Genomic DNA, 20,770 nt, shown 5'->3' on the forward strand with positions numbered 1-20,770 from the left:
ATTAAACTCAAAAAATTAAAATTAATTATTAAAGTTATTATTATTAAACTCAACTATGATTGCACATGCTCAACAATGACTTGCGATGCAGTGTACAGGCCAGAGTCAAAGTGGGGTATTCTTTTTGTCTAATCGCGATTTTCCGAGGTGGCACTTTTTATATTGCATGTATATTCTACACTTTTAAATTTTTACCAAATAACCAGGACAAAATGACAAACTGGCCATGACAACGAGACCATACCTTCAAACCGGGATGTATGGTAAGCTTACACATATTTATATAATACATACAATTTAATATATATGCATTCAATTTAAGAGATATACTACAATTTTTCACATATGGTTCAATTCAGATTCCAATTTAACTCATACTTTGAAATGTTTGAAACGCAAGTCATATAGCAACAATTCATGTGTTATTTGTAGTTATTACAATTTTAGTAATAGTTTGCAATGAGTTATTGTTCAGTTACACAGTACAGATTATATGATTATCTATGCATCTATGTAATTTTTCCCGTACAGATTGCTAGGAAATTATCTTATATAAATAGCACAAATAATGATATTAACAAGGTGTTTTACATCTTTTTTCACATACATATTTATAATAATCCATTTAAATTTACAATGATTCGCTTTTTATTAAATGGATTATAATATTTACTTGTTTCTTTGGGTGGCATTTTGGTTTCTTCCTCGAAGCTTTGCAAAGCTTATCTGAGGAAGATAACAGACAGCGATAGTTTTGTGGTTTTGTTTCTAAACCAGTCACTAGCCAGGTGTTGATTTAACTGTTTGTAGGTAGGTGCTTAGAAGACTACTACTGCTTGTGCACGGTTTAACTTTTTTGCAAGTGTGGTTGTATTTAAGGCAAAACTCACACATTTTTTTAGAACACAGAAAACTATGCGGTGGCATATGAATATTTCATTTAGGTATATGTCCACCAGAACCTGTGATGCAGCTCTCACAATGTCATACCATGGTTAGCACCAAGTGATTCATGGGTATTTGAGGCAAACTGGAAAACTTCTTCAGAGAATAAGGCCTTGTTTGTTTCCTGGAGAGAAATTTTGAGCAACAATGAGCCCCTCTATTGCATCCCAAACGTATTCTTTGAGGCAGATATCTGGCGAATGTGCTGGTTACTCGATTCAATTAACCTCCCTACCGGCTAGGACATCTATAGACGTCCAGATAAACTGGATACGATTCAGTACACCTGTTAAAAGAACATGGATAAGAAGTGCAATTCGGCCAGCATGTCCATTAGAAGGTGTGATAATCCCTCACGCTGAAGAGAGCACTTAATCAGATTATCTCAGGCTCATAGTTGTGTCTCTGTTACCTATAACAAGAAATGCACTTCCTTGTTCTATGCTGAGTAACTGAATTTTAATTATATTGTATAAACTAAAAATATAGAAATTGTTTTTATTTTCTCTTTTTATTGTAAAATACAATTTTAATGTCTGGACAAAATAAAGATCCTTGCCTAATTTCTTCACTTAAATATTGCGTTACATTCCAGAACTAATTTAGTTTTTAATTTGTTTGCTAATTTTTTTCTAATTGCTTACTCCACAAACCATTTCTTTTGTTCTCGAAGAAATTAATTCACAATAATTATTTGAAATATTATTTAGCAAAACCAGCTGCCGACGTTTGATATTATATTATATTTTTGTTCAAAATCATGATTCGAAGTATACTTCCCAGATTTCCTGAAGGACATGCTTGAGCGACTTTGCTTTATAAAGAATAATGAAATTCTTTAAACATATCACTAATTTTTTTTCTTTATATTGTATTCTACTGTTCTTTTCACTTTCACCTTCTTGGTTTCCCTGTATAATTGGTCATTACAAAATAAAATTAACGGTTATGATTTAAATTGATATGTATATATTTTCTGCTAGTTCAGATATTATGCTCCAATTTTATAATAAGCAATACTTTTGCTTATATATGTATATATTTAAATTACAGTTTTGTATTAAAAATTTCCACTATAAATGTTCGACAGAATCAACGATATTATTGTCATATTTCTTTTTCTCGTGTGGGAGGAAAACGGTAAAATGCCACTCTTGTAATTGTATCAGATGTTCTAATGGCAAAAATAGTAAGAAAAAAAAATCATTTGTACTTTCTTTTCAAAACACAAAGTGAGAACATTGTAAATTCACCTAATGAAAAAGAAAATACTCCATATTTTTCTTGTGCTATCTGATTTTTCTTGTAGTACAAAGAAGAAATCACTGAGCATAAGATGGTAGAATACAAGAGGGCAGAAATCTGTAGATTGATTAGATTATAGCTGATAGAGAATTCATGCCAGAAAAATTATTTATGTAAGAGTTCTAACATCAGATATGCAAATTGAATAACAAACTTATTCAATTTGCATATCCTTCCTGCCCTCCCCAAAAAATAAGATTATGTGAAGTATATGCTCCTTTTCTTTTAAAATAATTCAAGTCCTCTTTTTCAAGATAATTATATGAAATAATTTATAATTTTTCGATAATAAAAATGAAACTGATCATTACAAATTAAGAACTTATTTCAGCATAATTACTGTATCAGCCTGTAAAAGAAATGTCTGTATTTTCTTCTATGTTATATGTCTACTAATCAACAATTGAAAACAAAACACGACATTCTTGATGTATCTCGGACTATAGCTTGAGGCAATTTAGTGTCCCTTCTAGCTAAGCGTTCTCAATTTACGTCCTCAATAGCACTGAGAGTAATCTAAGCCTTTACCTTTCCAACCAGCTAAGAGGATTACTACAAGTATTTCTAAGACGTAGATTACTTCAGAAATAGCACCCAGAAGCATAAGTAAAAATATTTAGCTTATTTTAAGAAAAAGAAACTAAAATAATACTACTGAACTTTCTTTTGTGTGGTAAGCATATAAACAATTTTATGTGATGAAAATATAGCATAGTATTTCAAAAATTTCAAATCATTTCAGCAGACAGTAGAACAGCTGATTTTAGATTGCAAAGAAATAGTCCAGAATTAGAAGCTTCAGGGTACAACAATCTTATTGCCTTATTTCTTTTGTCGAAACGGTAAAATGAAGTAATAGATTTTGAATACTGTCTAGAAACGTTTTCTAACCTGTAGAAATTTAGAGTGGTTATGTAATTGAATTCAAGGAGAGGATAAGGATGGGGAGGGGGGTAAGCATTAGCAAATATTCAAAATGAGCATAAATGTTGAAGTATTCTGTATATGATATCCTTCATGTTATATTTTCAACATATCTACGGTGGTTACGCATTGGATATTATAGTAATGTGCATCCTACAAAAAAAAGGCTAAAAATCCCTGCTAAAACATCATTGGATATAAATTCTCGACACTAAAAAGATTCACAGTCGGAAACCGAGTTATGCAATATAACATCGTTTGTTGTTCATAAAACAAAACAAAAAAAATCGTTTCTAGAACTGAAATGTGATAATCCATATAACGATATTTTGCTAGGAAAGAAAGCAAAAGGTCATATTTATTTCAGTAAATATTATTTAAAAATATAAACATGTGACATAATATGTTCAATGCAAACATCTGAAAATTCGCGAAAAAAGTTGTTTCTATATTGGAACAACCAGGGCAACTGTTCTGTTGCAGTGATTTGAAGAATAAATTTAAAATACAGCAGAATTTGCTTCTACTAAATAGATTCATTGCAAAGGCTGATCGATGGTCATTTCAGGATTGATTATTTTCGCACATGTGAAATTCGTTTCAAATTTTGCGAAGAAACACAATAAATCATTTTAGAGGCAAAAAAGTCAAATATTTTAGGACAGTAAAGAAAATTCCAAGTAAAACAGTGTGTGTAAAGACAAGTGACGCAAACTGTTAGTCAGACACTAACAGTTAATCCACGAATGGCTCTAAAATAGCCGTAAAAGGATTAATGGCGGAGGGAGGTAATGGCATGATGAAAGGGACAATGCCGATCAAGTTTTGATCCATGCAGAATGCTATGGTCGGGTGGATATTTCATCCACCTCAGCCGGTAGGGAGGTTAATATCCAGTAGCCAACTCGATGCAGAAGTATCAACACTGCTCGTGTACGATGTTATGTAACACAACACTCACATAAATGAATTCTTCGCCTAGAAAACCACGGAACAATCAGACATGACGTTGAAGAAATTTCTTGCAATATCGTTCACCGGCATTTGCAACTTGATGCGTCCATTAAACATAATGTCTTTCCATAGATCACACTAGCACCGCCGTATCTATCCCTTTAAAGAACATTCTCGTGACAGTAAGCAGTACTAATTTCACTTCAGATTAACTGTAGTCTAGAATCGTTTAAAGATAAAGCGCCACTGAAATCTTTCTCTACGATGACGATGAGCTGTTGATAAAGAGACGCAAACTACAGAATTTCTGGTGTATAGGCCTACAGTACTTGTCTCAGAGATCTTGCCAGAGTTTGTCCAGATAACAACGCATATTAGCTTGAATACAGATTTCAAGATGACTTGCCGTTGTTACTGCTGCTATAACCAAAAATCTTTCCTCACGCTCCGTGATAATGCAAGGGAGAGACCTCTTATCAAATGTCTGGATCACATTCCATTGAATTGAAACGTTGCCTAGGGCCTGGTTACAACGCTAGGTGAGCTTCCAAACACAGTGGCAATATCAATAATTCTGCGGGACTCTTCAAGGTTTCCTATAATTTCTCCCCACGTGAAATCATCTCAATGATGTATTTGAGACATTATAAGACATCGTACACAACGTTATTCCTTCACGAAAAGGGCTTCCTTGAAAAACAGTTGTCTTAGCCTTTAGCTGTCTTTAATCGTGTTCTGCTCAAAATCATCAGTTATACAAATTTTTACAAGCTAATTAGTCTGAATTTGTTGTAATGTTCATAAATTTTCTTTGTCTTAGGATTTGAACACCAGTGTATATAATTTGTTATTATCATTAGTATGCTGTGTAGATAGTTTATGTGATTATTGAAATTGAGATCAGCATTGACGCGAAGTCCAATATATTGCATTTTATTGGACTTCGCAGAGTCCAATATATTGACTTTTATTGGGTATTATGCATCCTATAATCTTCATATTAGGAATTTTGCTTGTTAATGGATGTGTAAAGCGTGATAAAAAGAACTCTCCTTGTGGGATTTAGTTAAATCCTAATTTTATATTGTGTAATTTGGAAAATGGAATATTCTGCTTATTGCAATAGAATAGAGGTTCTCTCATTCCAGTACCTTATAAATTTCAAATAATGTTTTGTGCAGGTGCCGAATTCTTTTGAAAAGCAATAATTACAAAGATTACAATTTTGGTCTTCACTCCATCAGCATTAATAAAGTAGATAATATCTTGAAGAAGTGATATTGCAGCTTTTCACTCCCCATGGATATAATTATAATATATAAATTAATTGGTTGTAAAATTGGTAGTAAATTAACTGCATGAGTCTTCCTATTTTATATTTTGAGTACTTCAGTAATTAAGAATTGCTTCCTATTTTATGCAATGTGTTGACCACAGAATTTCGAAACAAGATCTGACGAAATAGGGAAACAAATCATTAGTCCATAGAATCATATGTTTGTAAATTGTGAATGTTCTATTCAGCCTTGTTGCCTGTTTTCGTGATAAAAATCTGAGTTTCTAGAGGGAAATCGTGCATCTAAAGTAGCTTGCTAAAATGAGATCAGCTAGATCAACTTCTATTTTTTTAAAAAAAAAGGTAATGATGTTTTCTCTCCTCCTTGACGAGGTCTATTGAAGAATATCAAACTGAAGTCTTTTCTTCCAAAAGACGTCATCGATGGCGACTGAAATATGGAGGCACAAGAAGTACAATATAATAGATATTATTTATATAAACGAAATATTATTATATTATAAGAAATGTTCTTTTTTTCCCCAAAAATTTACCAAACGTACCCCAACCCACCAAAATGAATATTTGTGAAAATCTTTAGATTGGAGAAGAATTTTATCGAACTGTGATGAATTCTGCAACAATGTTCAGTTAGCACTGGAATCAACTTCTAAAGCTTCCTTCTTAGCTATCTCGTTCAAAATGCCTTCATTATTGTCTCCTAATGGTCACTGCATTAGGACCTTTTATTTACTGGCGTATTCAATCTCTTTTAGCCCAAATTAGAACACATATGCAGTGTGGAATAGATTCTACAAGGCTTAGGCTTGGATGTACTTCTACAACATACCACGACAGAAATTGTTTTAACTTTCTCAGATTTCACGTAAAATGACTTTGCTTTGTTTTTTAACGTGTCCCATATATTCTCAATGCGACTTCGGATTTTGGTGGCCAGAAAAGACGGTGGAAGTCACTGCTAGGTTCTCTTAACCTCTGCTAAACAATTCTTGCCCGACTGATACTGACATTGGATTCCATGAAACACCCGTCACCTGTTAGATGAACATTCTACATTACCTGACGGACTTGTTAAGTAACATTCTTCAGCTATTCCGTGGAGGACACCCGAACTTCCAGCATAATCAGAGGACCCGTTCCATACCATTAGGACATTTCGCACACCAAGCCACCATCTCCAGAACCGTGAGTGTCTTTTTAAGGCAAGCTGAGTACATAGCTTTGTGTTGCTGCCAAACTCTCTACTTAATGTCGGTAGAGAACAATGTGTACCATGACCAGCCGAACCACATGACATTTCTCCAGACTTCTGCTGTTCAGTCATCACTGTGATCCTGATACCACTATAGACAAACTTTCCGGTTCTTCGCAGAAATCAGTGGTTGCCGTTCATGCACACGACTGCCACTACCGAATCTCTTCAGTTCCATTCGCTTAGTTCGGTGAGATTTCGGTCAGGAATAGCCTTCCTTAAATGCTTAGCTCAGCTGCTGCACACAGGAAATGCAGGACACTCCTCTTATAGAAGAATGTGTGATTACTTTTCCACTGATCTCACTTTTTGAGAAGACACTGAAGTCCGTCAAATTATGGGTCGAGTCAGACGGGCACCTAAAATAAGTCCTTTATTGAACTTCAAAAGATCTTTTTTTTTCATTGTGATCAACACTGTTGATGGTTTGTGACTAGCTACATTCTTAAATGGTTGCGTGATGGAGACGTACGTGATCAAGTATTTTGCTTATACACTCCGCAAGTGATGTTTAGGTAAATCGGCATAAATATTAAACAGTCATCAGTCTGTTAAACAGGCTGCTACATTAAATAATCTCCTTAATTTCTCATACCATCGATCAATCTCTCTAACAGCAGTACCTTTTCAAATGTTTCGTCTGTTCAGATATGTCAAACGTATATTAACTTGTGTTTAGAGATCATTGCTTCTAAGAGGTATTCTTCTTTATAACTTCCAAAATGTGTTTATTATTCACATTTGCAGTACATGAGATTCCAAGTTGCCTTTTCCATGTTCCTGTTTCACACGAATCAATTCGCGTTCTGGTTATCTCTTAATAATACACCTCTCAATTCCATTCATTACTGCCGTAAATGCCATTGCTTTAAGAATTGGAAGTTTTGTAACTTTACTAACGTGGCATTTTCCTTATGATTGTCCTGTTAATTTCATATTTATATTGACCCTCATTTCTTCTTCAGACACCAGTATATCATAACCAATAGCCAACAGAAACAATCGTGCTAGATTTTCATTAGTTTTTTGTTATGAGGGTTGTATCATCTACATACCTTAAATTAATTATTTTTGCCACCGATCTTAACTCCTGCTGGGTCTTTATGTAATTTGGCCATTCTCATAATATATTCACTATAAATATTAAAATAATAATAATAATATATCGGCAATTTACAATCCTGCTGCACCTCTTTTTTCCACTCGAACTGCGTCTCTTTCTCCGAAGAACGTTTCAATATAAACTGATATGCACTATTCAAAAGTGTTGAATAGTGTATATCAATCCCCCCCCACCCCCCCCCCCCCCCACCCCCCCCCCCCCCCACCCCCCCCCCCCCCCACCCCCCCCCCCCCCCACCCCCCCCCCCCCCCACCCCCCCCCCCCCCCACCCCCCCCCCCCCCCACCCCCCCCCCCCCCCACCCCCCCCCCCCCCCACCCCCCCCCCCCCCCACCCCCCCCCCCCCCCACCCCCCCCCCCCCCCACCCCCCCCCCCCCCCACCCCCCCCCCCCCCCACCCCCCCCCCCCCCCACCCCCCCCCCCCCCCACCCCCCCCCCCCCCCACCCCCCCCCCCCCCCACCCCCCCCCCCCCCCACCCCCCCCCCCCCCCACCCCCCCCCCCCCCCACCCCCCCCCCCCCCCACCCCCCCCCCCCCCCACCCCCCCCCCCCCCCACCCCCCCCCCCCCCCACCCCCCCCCCCCCCCACCCCCCCCCCCCCCCACCCCCCCCCCCCCCCACCCCCCCCCCCCCCCACCCCCCCCCCCCCCCACCCCCCCCCCACACGCGTTTTGACTCGCCGGTCATCCAGTATCATATCGTGCATTTGATCAGTGATTTCGAATGTTGTTACACTTTTTGGAAGTCCTTCACGTGGATCATCTTCAAGGCTGGTATATCTACCTTTAAACTCGGTAGCCCATTTCTTAATTGTCAAACACTAAAGAGAAGAGTGCCCATAAACTTTTATGAACTTCGAATGAATTTATTCATGCGAAGTTCATAAAAGCTTCAGACATCTGTATAAAACAAACTACTTAATAGAATGACTTGCAGTTTCACATGGATGCTTATGACAGGTGTACTAACTTAGTAAAAAATAATCTTATAATCTTGCCGATAGTGTTTCCATCTATGGTCGAGGCCGAGAAGGTTTCAGAATACTCTTGTATAATCAAAATATTATTATTATTATTATTATTATTAAAAGTAAAAAAGTAAAAGGTAAAAGACATTAAAACCAGAATTAACGCATTAACTGCTTGTCAGTTAATGCTTTAATTCTGGTTTTAATGTCTTTTTATTGAAGATAAAAGACACATTGGAACTATGTCAAGAATTTAATTCCCTGAAACTAAAATACGAAGTTTTAAACCAACAACAACATAAAGAAGACCTTGTCATAAACGATCTTCCCGAAACTGAATCCACAGAAAATCTCAGAGACGTAGTTTTAAAGGTAGACCATGCCATTGACATCCCCCTAGAGCATAATGATATTCAGACCATAAATGGGCTTCCCAGAAAGTACAACAAACAAGGCTCGCCACGACCGGCACCAGCCATAGTCATAAAAAAAACACTAGCCAAGAATTTAAATGCATCGCAAGACAATACGCCAATCTTTCTATCTGAGTATTTAACACCTTTCAATCAGAATCTTTTGAACAAAGCAAGAAAAAAAAACAGAAAAAAAGTATCCATTTTTATGGATCAAAGACGGCAAAATATTCTTGAGAAAGTCACAGACTTCAACGTCTATACAAACAAAAAAGCTCGAAAGATATAGACAGGTTTCCAGAGTGAACAAAAAACTCAAATAGGAAGTTTCTCAATAGTTCATTAAGTTCAATAAGAATTATTATTGAAATAATATTCAATAAATTATTTCAATAAGAAGATCTCAACAGAACAAAAATGAATGTGAACCATCAGATAGATGTAATGACACCAGAATACATACGTTATTGTACTTTCGAATCGCTCAATGCATAGAAACAATACAAGTACAAGCGAGAGGTCTCTCAATCTTACATATTAACATCAGAAGCATCCGAAAACATTGGTTATTGTTACAGGCTTATCTGAAGAATTACACTGATATTATTGATAGAACGATTCTTACAGAAGTATCCATAACTAATGACGAAGCGACTGCTTTCCAAATTACAGCCTTCCAACAAAATAGATCATGCCGCCATACACAACGAGGGGGTAAAATATTAATATTTATCAAACAAAAATTAATAGCAAAAGTAACGGCCAATCAGTTTGAGCACGCTGAAATCCTTTGCCTTGAAATCACTAATACCACTAATAGACAGCATCCCATAATACTAAATGCTATTTACAGGCCACCAAACCTAAACATGATGAAATTCTTGCACGAACTCAATTGCTGGCTTTCAAGCCAAGAAATATGCTCAACCGAACACCTAATGATAATTGGCGACACAAACATAAATATTGCAAATGAAAACCAGAGCAACACTGTACAATACCTAGACACACTATCCATATAATCTAATACCAACAATAACATCATGTCCTAGAGAAGAAATATTCGGAAATACTATCACTTCCTCCTGTCTAGATCATATAGCTACACTGCATCAGTCATAAAGTGCAAATTAGCAGACTATTAATTCACCGCTCTAAACCTGCACACCAAGACAATATCCGTGCAATGTCCCACAGAAGAAAAGCGACAGAAAACAATAATAGACAAAGAAATATTCAACCACGAAATAAGAAAAATGGACTGGGAACACCTAGCATCAGATTCAGCAGATATCTCATAAAATAACATTAAACTCACACTGGAAGAAATATATAAGAAAGCTACAAAGAAAGTCAGAATTCATTCAACAACAACAACACAAAATCCTTGGATAACACAAAACGTAATCCTAGAAATACACAGAAAGGACGATTTATGGAAAGAATTAAAGCGATATCCTAATAGCACAGCTGTAAAAACTGAATATAAGATAACGCGGAATGGCCGTACAACACAAATCACAAATTCAGAAAGAAGCTACTATAGAGACAAACTAACCTCTGCACAAAACAACATGAAACAAACCTGGCATCTGATCAATGAGATGCTAGATTTTGTTCTCATCACCACCGGTTCCGAAACCATAAAACACAGTTTCATGAAAGAGGCAAAACCTATCCAACAATTAGCAAATGACTTTAACTAATACTTTGCAGATTTCATCCAAGAACTGCACAGAAATATTCCCCCAATCACAAAACGAGACCCTCCACTTGGACCACAAACAAAACAGACAATATGGTTCCCAACCATAAAAGAAGCAGAACCTCTCTCTGCAATACATGAAATCAAACCAAAAACCTAATGATATCAAGAAACATGCAACTAGCTTAAGTCCTATCCTACTAAAATTAATAAATAAAATATTTAAAACAGGACAAATACCAATACGCTAAAGATCTCCATAATCACAAAATCATATACAAACATGGAAAAAGAAATTTAATCAGCAATTACAGATCCATTGCAATATTCTCAATTATCAATTATAGAGCGGATCATACTGAAGAAACTCACAGCATACGCTGAGATCTTTCATATTTTCCCTAAACACAATATGATTTTCAGAAAAAGTAGGGAACAACATCTCTCTTGGAAGACTTTACAGACGTAATTAATACCGCCTTAGACAAAACCAAAATTGCTATGATAGGCTTTATTGATCTAACTAAAGCATTCGATAGACTCACACATCAAACCTTGATAGTAAAGCTGACGCATGTTGGAATAGACGTGCCTCTTCACATGTGGTTTACAAACTACCTCCAAAATAGAAAGCATATCACACTTATCGGGTCAAACCGAAGCAGAGAGCTACCAGTAACCTGTGGAGTACCACAGAGAGCTGTACTCTCCCGAACTCTATTCAACATTTACATGCACGATATTAATCAGCTACCATTGAAAGGTAAGATATTCACGCAGACGACACAGCAATAATATCCATCCATAATAACGCAAGCATAGCACAAACTAATATGCAACATGATATAAATCTGATCATAGACTGGCTCCCGAGAAACTTCATACACCTAAACTAAGAAAAGACAAAATTAACGATATTAAGAAATCCTCTGACTCGACCAGTTGATTACAAATATATAACCATCCATCATCCTCTTTCCAACATAAAAAACACACAGAACAGAAAAACCAATACAATCACTCAAGTTGAAACAATACGATACTTTGGAATTTACTTCGATGCAGATATGAACTGCAATAGCCACATAAACCATCTACACAACAAACTGCGAACAATAAGTGACAAATTCTAGAGGTTAAAAGACATAGTTCCCATACGCCAAAAACACTAATATACAATGCACTATGCCAAAATATACTTAGTTACGCTGTAACAACGTATGCTTTCTGTGCACCCTACAAATTAAATAGATTCATGTCGCTACAGTACAAAATGATAAAACTGATCATATGGAAAAAAAGAGAAAATCACGACCTTATAAACATTGCAATGGCAGAACATAAAAGACTGACAGCAAAATATTTATGTCACTATGCAGCTTTGCTAAATCATTATTTCGATGCCAACTACAGGACAGTCAGAAATACATACCGTATAACAAGACCTCAGACTATTAATTGTATCACATATAAATACAATAATCACTAGGGAAAGGCAACGCGAAACTTCTACATCCCAGACATGATAAACAAATTACTTTTGAATACAGAAATCTTACAAACTACAATAGCCTGATAAGAGCTCTAAGGATATACTATGAACACAAAACACATAACCAAAACACCATCCAAACTTAATGAAAGACAATATATTAGTTCAGGCTTCCAGTTCAGCGACGCATCAAGACATTACAAGTTGTTGTGTTGGTGGGTGTGTGTGCGTGCGTTTGTCCGTGCGCGTGCGAATTTCTCAGTCAATGGCTGGAGTGGAAATCAAGCCAATTAAACATATATTTGATTTCATAGCTTGCTAACACAGCAAATAAACCAATAAATAATAACTGGTATCATCCTCAGATAAGCTCACAAATAGGCTTCGAGGATGAAAGCTGAGAAAATACATATAATCTCATCCAAGATAAAAAAATTAAATAAATAAAATAATAATAATAATAATAATAATAAATGTATTATATGTTATCAAATGCATGAAATGTACGTATCATGTAAACAAATGTATGTAATGTTATATCGTATATAATGATAAGTATGTAATGCTGTATCACATGTAATGATAAGCATGTAATGTATGTATCATACGTCATAAATTATTATAATTATTATTGCAAAAAATATATTATTATTATTATTATTATTATTATTATTATTATTATTATTATTATTATTATTATTATTATTATTATTATTATTATTATTATTATTAAAGCATACACGAAAAACAGAAAGCACATCACACGCATAGGATCAGCATACAGCAAAGAGGTACATGTAACCTGTGGAGTACTGCAAGGAGCTGTCCTATCTCCCATTCTATTTAACATATACACACACGACATAAGCTAACTCCCCCTAAAAAGTAAAATCTTCCAGTATGCAGACGACACGGCCATAGTATCCGGATATTCACAACAATGCAAATATCGCTTACTAAAATATGCAACACGACATCAATCAAATCACTAACTGGTTAACTGAAAACGGCATATATATAAATCCTGGAAAAACAAAGCTAATGATATTCAAAAACCCCCAAACTCTGCCCATAGAAACTAAATAACTCACTATCAAACATTCATCCTCCTATACACAAAGTGCAGAACCTAAGATCACAACCATCATACAGGTGAAAACAACACCTTATCTTGGACTTCACTTCGATGCTGATCAAATTTGGAATAGCCATACAAACTACCTACATACCAAGCTTAGGATAATAGCAAGCAAACTATACAGCTTAAAAGACATTGCCCAAACCCACATAAAAATACTAATCTATAAAGCATTATGTGAAAACATTTTAAGATATGCAATCACATCATACGCTTTCTGCGCAGACTACAGACTTAACAGGCTACAATGGTTGCAAGATAGAATGGTAAAACTGATATTCTGGGAACAACCCACTCTTATGCAGGAAGCACGGAAAAAACACAAAATATTTAAGGTGAAACACTTATGCCACTATACAGTCATGTTAAAACATTACTACAGCCCAACATAATAGAATAACCAGAACAACATATCAAATAACAAGACCACAGTCAACAAACTACATAACATATATGTACAACAATCACGACGGCAAAGCCACCCGAAACTTCTACGTACCTGACAGGATAAACAAACTGCCCTTCGACAACAGAAACCTAGGAACATACAGAGAGCTGAAACAGGCACTATATAAATATTATAGCGAGAATGAAAATTAGAGCAATTCCTGTTTCTCTCTCCCCCACCACACATGCACACACACACAAACCTATGACAACCCCCCCTTCTCAAAAACTATCACTACAACAACACAAAGAAACAAACACGCCATGTCTAAATCCAACCCTATTTGCACAAAAAAAAAGAAAAAAAGAAAAAAAAGTTAAACTGTAATAGCAGTCGAAGTCTTTCAAGCACGTACCAACAAATAGTAAAATCAACACCTGGCTTGTGACCAGTATAGGAACACAACCATGAAACCACCACCCTCTGTTATCTATTATCTTTCGCAGATAAGCTCAGCTAAGCTTCGAGGAAGAAAATTACTAACTTGCAAGTACTGATATACACACTTCTAATGCGTTATAAATATTATATATATATATATATAATTACTACACCAACTATGTATGCAATTCATCTGAGACATAAAAAAATAATAATAAATAAATAAATAAAATAAATAAATAATAATAATAATTATTATTAAAATAATGTATATTCTAAATTCAAAAATTCTGTATAATCCTTATTGTAAATATTGTAAATAATGTAAATATTGTAAATATTATTATTGTATATAATTTATACTGAGACATAATAAAATGTTAAAAAAAATATATATATTATTATGATTATTATTATCAGAATACACGAATGTATCAAATGTAAAAAAATTTATGTAATGTTGTATCATATATAATCAAAACTATGTAATGTACATATCATATGTAATAAATTATTATTATTATAAAAAACAAATATATATATTATTTGACATCTCCATGGTGTACAACTACTCATTAAGGAATGGCACCTCCTCTATACCTTTGTCTGGTATAGAAAACTCTGGAGCGAATAAAAATCTACCACTCCCACTACTACAACTCGCACAGAGAAGCAATAGACTTTATGAATTGGGTAATCTTTTTAAAGCAATTCTGATTCCGTGTTGAGAATATAAAATCTGCGGTCGAAATTGATAGCCAAATTGATAATACATATAATTTAATATAGTTTGTATCCTGCCGTGGGACGCACAAAATCACGTCGCGAGCCGCATGTGGCCCGCGGGCCTGCTGTTGGTTACCTATGGTATACGCGATGAATTTTGTCCGCGATGAACTGGTCGGACGGTAACATGGCATGATGTATTTTACCTGTGAGGTGTCCGTTAAATTATATATATATATATATTAATGTTTATTATTTAGTCGGCAGAACTGTATATAAAATGTCCCTGCTCGAGAAGTTATATACCTACTCCAGAGGAAACTATCCAAGAAATATTTCTCCTTACTTTCTCACTGTGTGAACTCAGGATACTTCAAATATGATAACAATATTTATAAAGAAAACTCTGGTTTAGCTATGGGCAGCCCGCTCTCTCCGATTCTTGCTGACATATTTCTTAAAGAATTTGAAGAAAAATGCTATTAATTCCTCATCTCTTAAACCTAAAGTTTGGTATCGTTACTTTGGCGATGTATGTCTCATCTGGGAACAGGGTATCAACAACCTCAACCTTTTTCTGGACCACCTAAACAAGTTTCATCAGAAAATCAACTTCACCTGTGAACTAGAATCCGACGAATATCTTCCCTTTCTGGTTTTAAAACTTATGAGATGCGCTGAGAACATCAAAATCTCCATTTTTAGAAAACCCACTCACACAGACAGATACCTTCATGCTTCTTCCCATCACTACCTTTCACAAAAGTTTGGTATTATTTCAACCCTGGCACATCGTGCCAGATCTTTCTTAACAGATGAAACAGAAATTGAATATAAACTCAATTTTCTTAAAAAGTGTTTCGTTAACAATGGATTCTCTCTTCAAAAGATTAATAAATTTCTTTGTGTCCACTACTCAACTGCTCTTGAAGATCTTCTTCACCAAGAGGTTTTATTTCATTACCATACATCAGCTCTCTCTCCCCGAAACTGGCAAAAATGCTTCAGAAATTCAACATTAGAATTTGCTTCACTACGTTCCCTAAACTTCGCTCCATACTAAGTAGACCTAAAACGAAACATCTTCCTACTCAGTATACGGGAGTTTATAAGATTTTGTGTGATTGTAGAAAACCGTATATTACGGCTAAACTGCTAAATCTATTCTTTTACGCATGGAAGAACATCAAAGAGATGTTCTTCCAAAGAGAACCAGAGCCAGCGCTCTCTGTAGCCACGTTCTCTTCTCCTTCAACTCAGATGATGGCCGCCAACACATCGTTGACTGGCAAAAAACCTCTAATATCCATGTGTGCAATGATGAACTGGAAAGAAGAATAATTGAATCTAAAGAAATATCGCTTGATTCGTGTCATATTAACAACAGCCTTAGCTATAATATTTCTGATGCGCACATTGCCACTGTCCAATACTGGCGCACTAATACCAGCTCACGCACGCAGTCAACTTCAGTTGGAACTCTAGCACGCATTCTTCTTTTTTAAATGTACATGTTTTATACTATACCTGTTAATGTATTTATTCATGCATCTGTTATTTTTTATTTTATTCTTTACCTGTGATACCTGAAGAAGTTGTATTTCAACGAAATACAACTTCTTCAGTATATGTATGTATCTAACCGATAGTCCAATCAGCATCGTTTTTGTCCATATGCCTTTTCGTACGTACCAAGGAATGAAGTCTATCACATCCATATTCCTACCTCTAAGGAATACGCCGTGGTGCTGATCCACGTATCTATTTCGCATAAGAAGTTTTTACTTTTTCCTGAATAGTGAATCTACAATTGACATTTATTTATGTTTTCGTCTTTTATTGCTAGACCTGCTGTCGTAGACCTGCAATCAATAAATCACTGCTTTTATCATTTAAATGTCCCTTTTTCATGTCAAAATCCAGCTTGATATCCAAACACAGATTTAGGTTGTGCGCTATAATACAACAGCTTCTACTTGGAACCGTGTCTATTTATTATTATGGAGTTCAATTTCTTTGCATTTAGTGCTGTGTGAACCATTTTCTTAGTTTGTTGCTTGTATGTAAATGACTGAAGATCTATCAGAAAACAACACGCCTACTGCGATGCGCTGTGGGATAAATATATCGTTTCTGATAAATTGCTTTATGAGTTGAAGAGGTTTTTATTATTAGCACCATCGTCAATATGCTGAACTGTTTATAAGAAGGCATTATCTAGTCCTTATAATTCTAATATCATGAAGTTTGTTTAATAATTTTTCAATATTTATAATATCAAATGGTAAAGCACATTATCCACTTATATTAATAATCCGTTTTAGATGTAAAGAGAAAAAAACGAAGTGCTATAATTATTGTATATTACTTAACATAAATAGAACTCATTCTACTAAGAAAGATTTAACAATAGAAGAAGAAGAAATATTGCCAATAACTAAACCTAAAAAAATAATGTGGAATAAATTGGTGCAAGCAGGAAGCACAGAAAGAGTTACTTGCATAAAAAGAGAAATAAGAATAGGTCGGGAGGTCTAATACACGAAAGTAAAACGAAGAAACTGAAGAAGGGGAAAACAATGAAGATGATGAAGAAAAGAGGAAGAGAAGGATAAATTGTCGCATTAAATAACGAAGTATTCCTCAACAAATAATATTTGCACTTACATTCGTGAATCAGTGAATTAATACTCTTGAGCTAATTTAAAAAATAAAATGTACGTTTTTTTGTGTGGGAGTTTGCTTAAGGATAGTTACTTTAGCACAGGGGTCGCATACTGGCGGCTCGCGAAGGCCTCGTATCCGGCATGCGAATTTAATGATTTCTTTTCTAAAAATCAGTGTTCCTAACATCCTGCATGGATTAAAACAGAAAAAAAATTCAAACCTCTAAATGCTTTATGACAGCTTTAAACAAAAGTAAAACCTATTACTACAATTCTTTGTAACATGTTTCTATAATCAAATGTCGGCAACACTTAAAATCAGTGTCACACACTGATTTTAAGCCACATGATACAATGTCAATAAGATACAGGTTACCATTGTAATATGATAGTGTGTTAATTAAAAGTTACCTCAGTAACTTATATTTTTGCCCATAACAATATCTGCATTCATAGTTAAAAAAAGAACAATAGATCAAGAAGGCACAACTTTTCAAGAAAAATGGAAGAAGGCATAACTTTTCAAGAAAAATGGAAGAAGGCATATTTTTTCATATTTCCACACGAAACGAAAAACAGATATTGATATGTTAGTACAGAGGAAAAGATGTCAGGTTTCAGGATTAAAATCAAATTGAAAAAAAAGGACGCATAGATAAATATTTTTATTTATCTATGGGTTAATGTAGACAATATTAATGACGGAGTGGGAAATAATCGAAATCCCAAATGTTTTAGGCAGATTGGGAGAAATTTGAATGAATAATACTGGTCAAGAACTATTAGACTTCTGCATTTTCAATAAGTTAAAAGAAACTATCTTGAAGAAAATACGATCAAATACACTTGGATTGGAAGAGGAACACCAACATGTAATTGACATGTTTACAATGGAAACGAAAATTTTCGAATCATTATTTAGTACTTTCTAAAACAGAAACACACGGTAATCAAAATTAAAGTTTTCTTGAATAATGCCTTATTGAGTAGAACTAAGAACAAAGAAGAACTAATAACTGAGTAGAAGCTACGATCCAACAAAATGGCGCAGTCGACAGGATGATTGACAAGTATTAATTGAGAGATTAAGTTTTTTTTTATTTACCTTAAGAGGAACTAATTCCTAAAAGTTTAGTAGTAAGGTTAAGTGAATCACAGTGAGTTGGTTGTAGAACAAATCAGGCAAAGAATTATATTTTGAATAGTTTTAAACTTGAAGTTGTGAGAATTAAAGCAGTAAATGATAATCCAATATGGATCTTGCATCTAGCAATGGAATGAAAGACAGTGAATTCTTCAGAACTGTGAACCCCTAACAGGTCTTTCCAAATTTTCAGGAGAGGAATCATATGAGATATTGTTATTTTTTACCTTTACTGAAAAACTCAGAGATTCAGCAGATTGGACTGACTTTCAGTTATTGATATTGTCAGAAACAAATTAATGTAAAGCAAAAACATTTTATACTCATCTCCAGTACATAGAGAAACATTAGAGTACAAAATATTCAAACATGAACTAATCTCTAAATTCTCCTATACTGAGTGCTACTATCAAACCTTTAAAAAGCTCCATGAATGCAAGCAGAATGACACCGAAGATGTGACTAGCTATTTCAATAGATTGGTGAACATTGCTAAATCTATCAGAATATCCCCTACTGAAAAACCTCACCGAAATTGGATTACTTTCCAACAATTTCGACTGGGATTGCATAAAAAATTAAGAGAAGTCATTTACAAAAATAAGCCATCAGTCTACAAGGATGCTATAGTGTAGCCAAGGAAAGAGAGAACACTAGAAGAAATAGAACAAATATGCTCCATGAAACAATCACTTATGCAGGACTGTCATGATCAGCTTCAACCCTTATGAATTCTTTAATACTTTTCAAATTGTAAAAAAGGGAAATAAGAATGAGGAAGTTAATACAGATGTCTCTACCATCTCAAATGACAAACTAGATTCACTAGACTACGATTCCCATAGAATGCAAAACGTGACAATGGAAAAGAGAATGATAGATTATCCTTATCTCTTGTGCAGTCTAATTGGCAAGATTCCATGCAATATTATTCTAGATACTGGCACTCACATATCAGTTATTCCTAACTCCATGGCGAATAAACTTGTTGATGACTTTTCTGATAACATCACCTTAATTCAGAAACCAGTAAAATTACTGGAATCATTAAAGTTGAACTGATTGCCACAAGAAAAATAACTGCTAAATTTTCCATACCTTGTTTTCCGGTGGAGTTCTCACATGAACTCATTATCTTTCCAGCAATTGCTGACATGAATAACCAGATCATACATGGACTTGATTTCCTGGAGAAAATGAATTCCTGTGTGATTTTGCTTCAGTAACCCTTTCCTTGTGTGACATGAGTTATCAACCAATGTACGATAAAAGGAATAAAAGGAGAAAATGTAAGTGGATGGAGATTGAAACGTTGAAATTTGAGCATAGATTGAGTGATGAAAAGAGAAATTGTTGCACGAAGCTATCAACTTGGCAGACTCAAAGACCAATAGAGTAGAAATAAGAAATTCATTCTATCGATTTTCCAAAAGTATCCCGAAACATTCACTGAAGATATTAGCTCGTTATCCTGTACAGACAAGGTAGAACATTCCATTCAAATCACTGCAGAATAGCCTGTGTATGCTAAGCAGTACAAACCGCCCCCTTAAATATCTAGACACACTTCAAATCCTTCTAAAAGATTATGAAAGTGCTAGGATCATAGAAAAGTCTAATTCCAGATGGAATAGCCCCTTTTTTTTTTGGTGGAAAGCATGATGGAAATATGAGATTTATATTAAATCTGCATGAGATTAATAAGGTCACAAAGCCCATTGATTTCCTAGTATTTAACATAGAACTTCTGACTAGTCTAGAAGGAGCAAGGTACTTTTCGAATTTGGACCTGAAATCTGGCTATTTTCAGATACCTCGTAGAAAAGAGACAGGCAGTGTTTTGCCTTCACCACTCGATGGCAAAAATAACAACTCTGTCAGCTTCCTCAA

The sequence above is a fragment of the Typopeltis vanoorti genome, chromosome 17, assembly GCF_054136105.1.
Source record: "Typopeltis vanoorti isolate ZY-2024b chromosome 17, IOZ_Tvanoo_1.0, whole genome shotgun sequence".
NCBI classification, from domain to species: domain Eukaryota; kingdom Metazoa; phylum Arthropoda; class Arachnida; order Uropygi; family Thelyphonidae; genus Typopeltis; species Typopeltis vanoorti.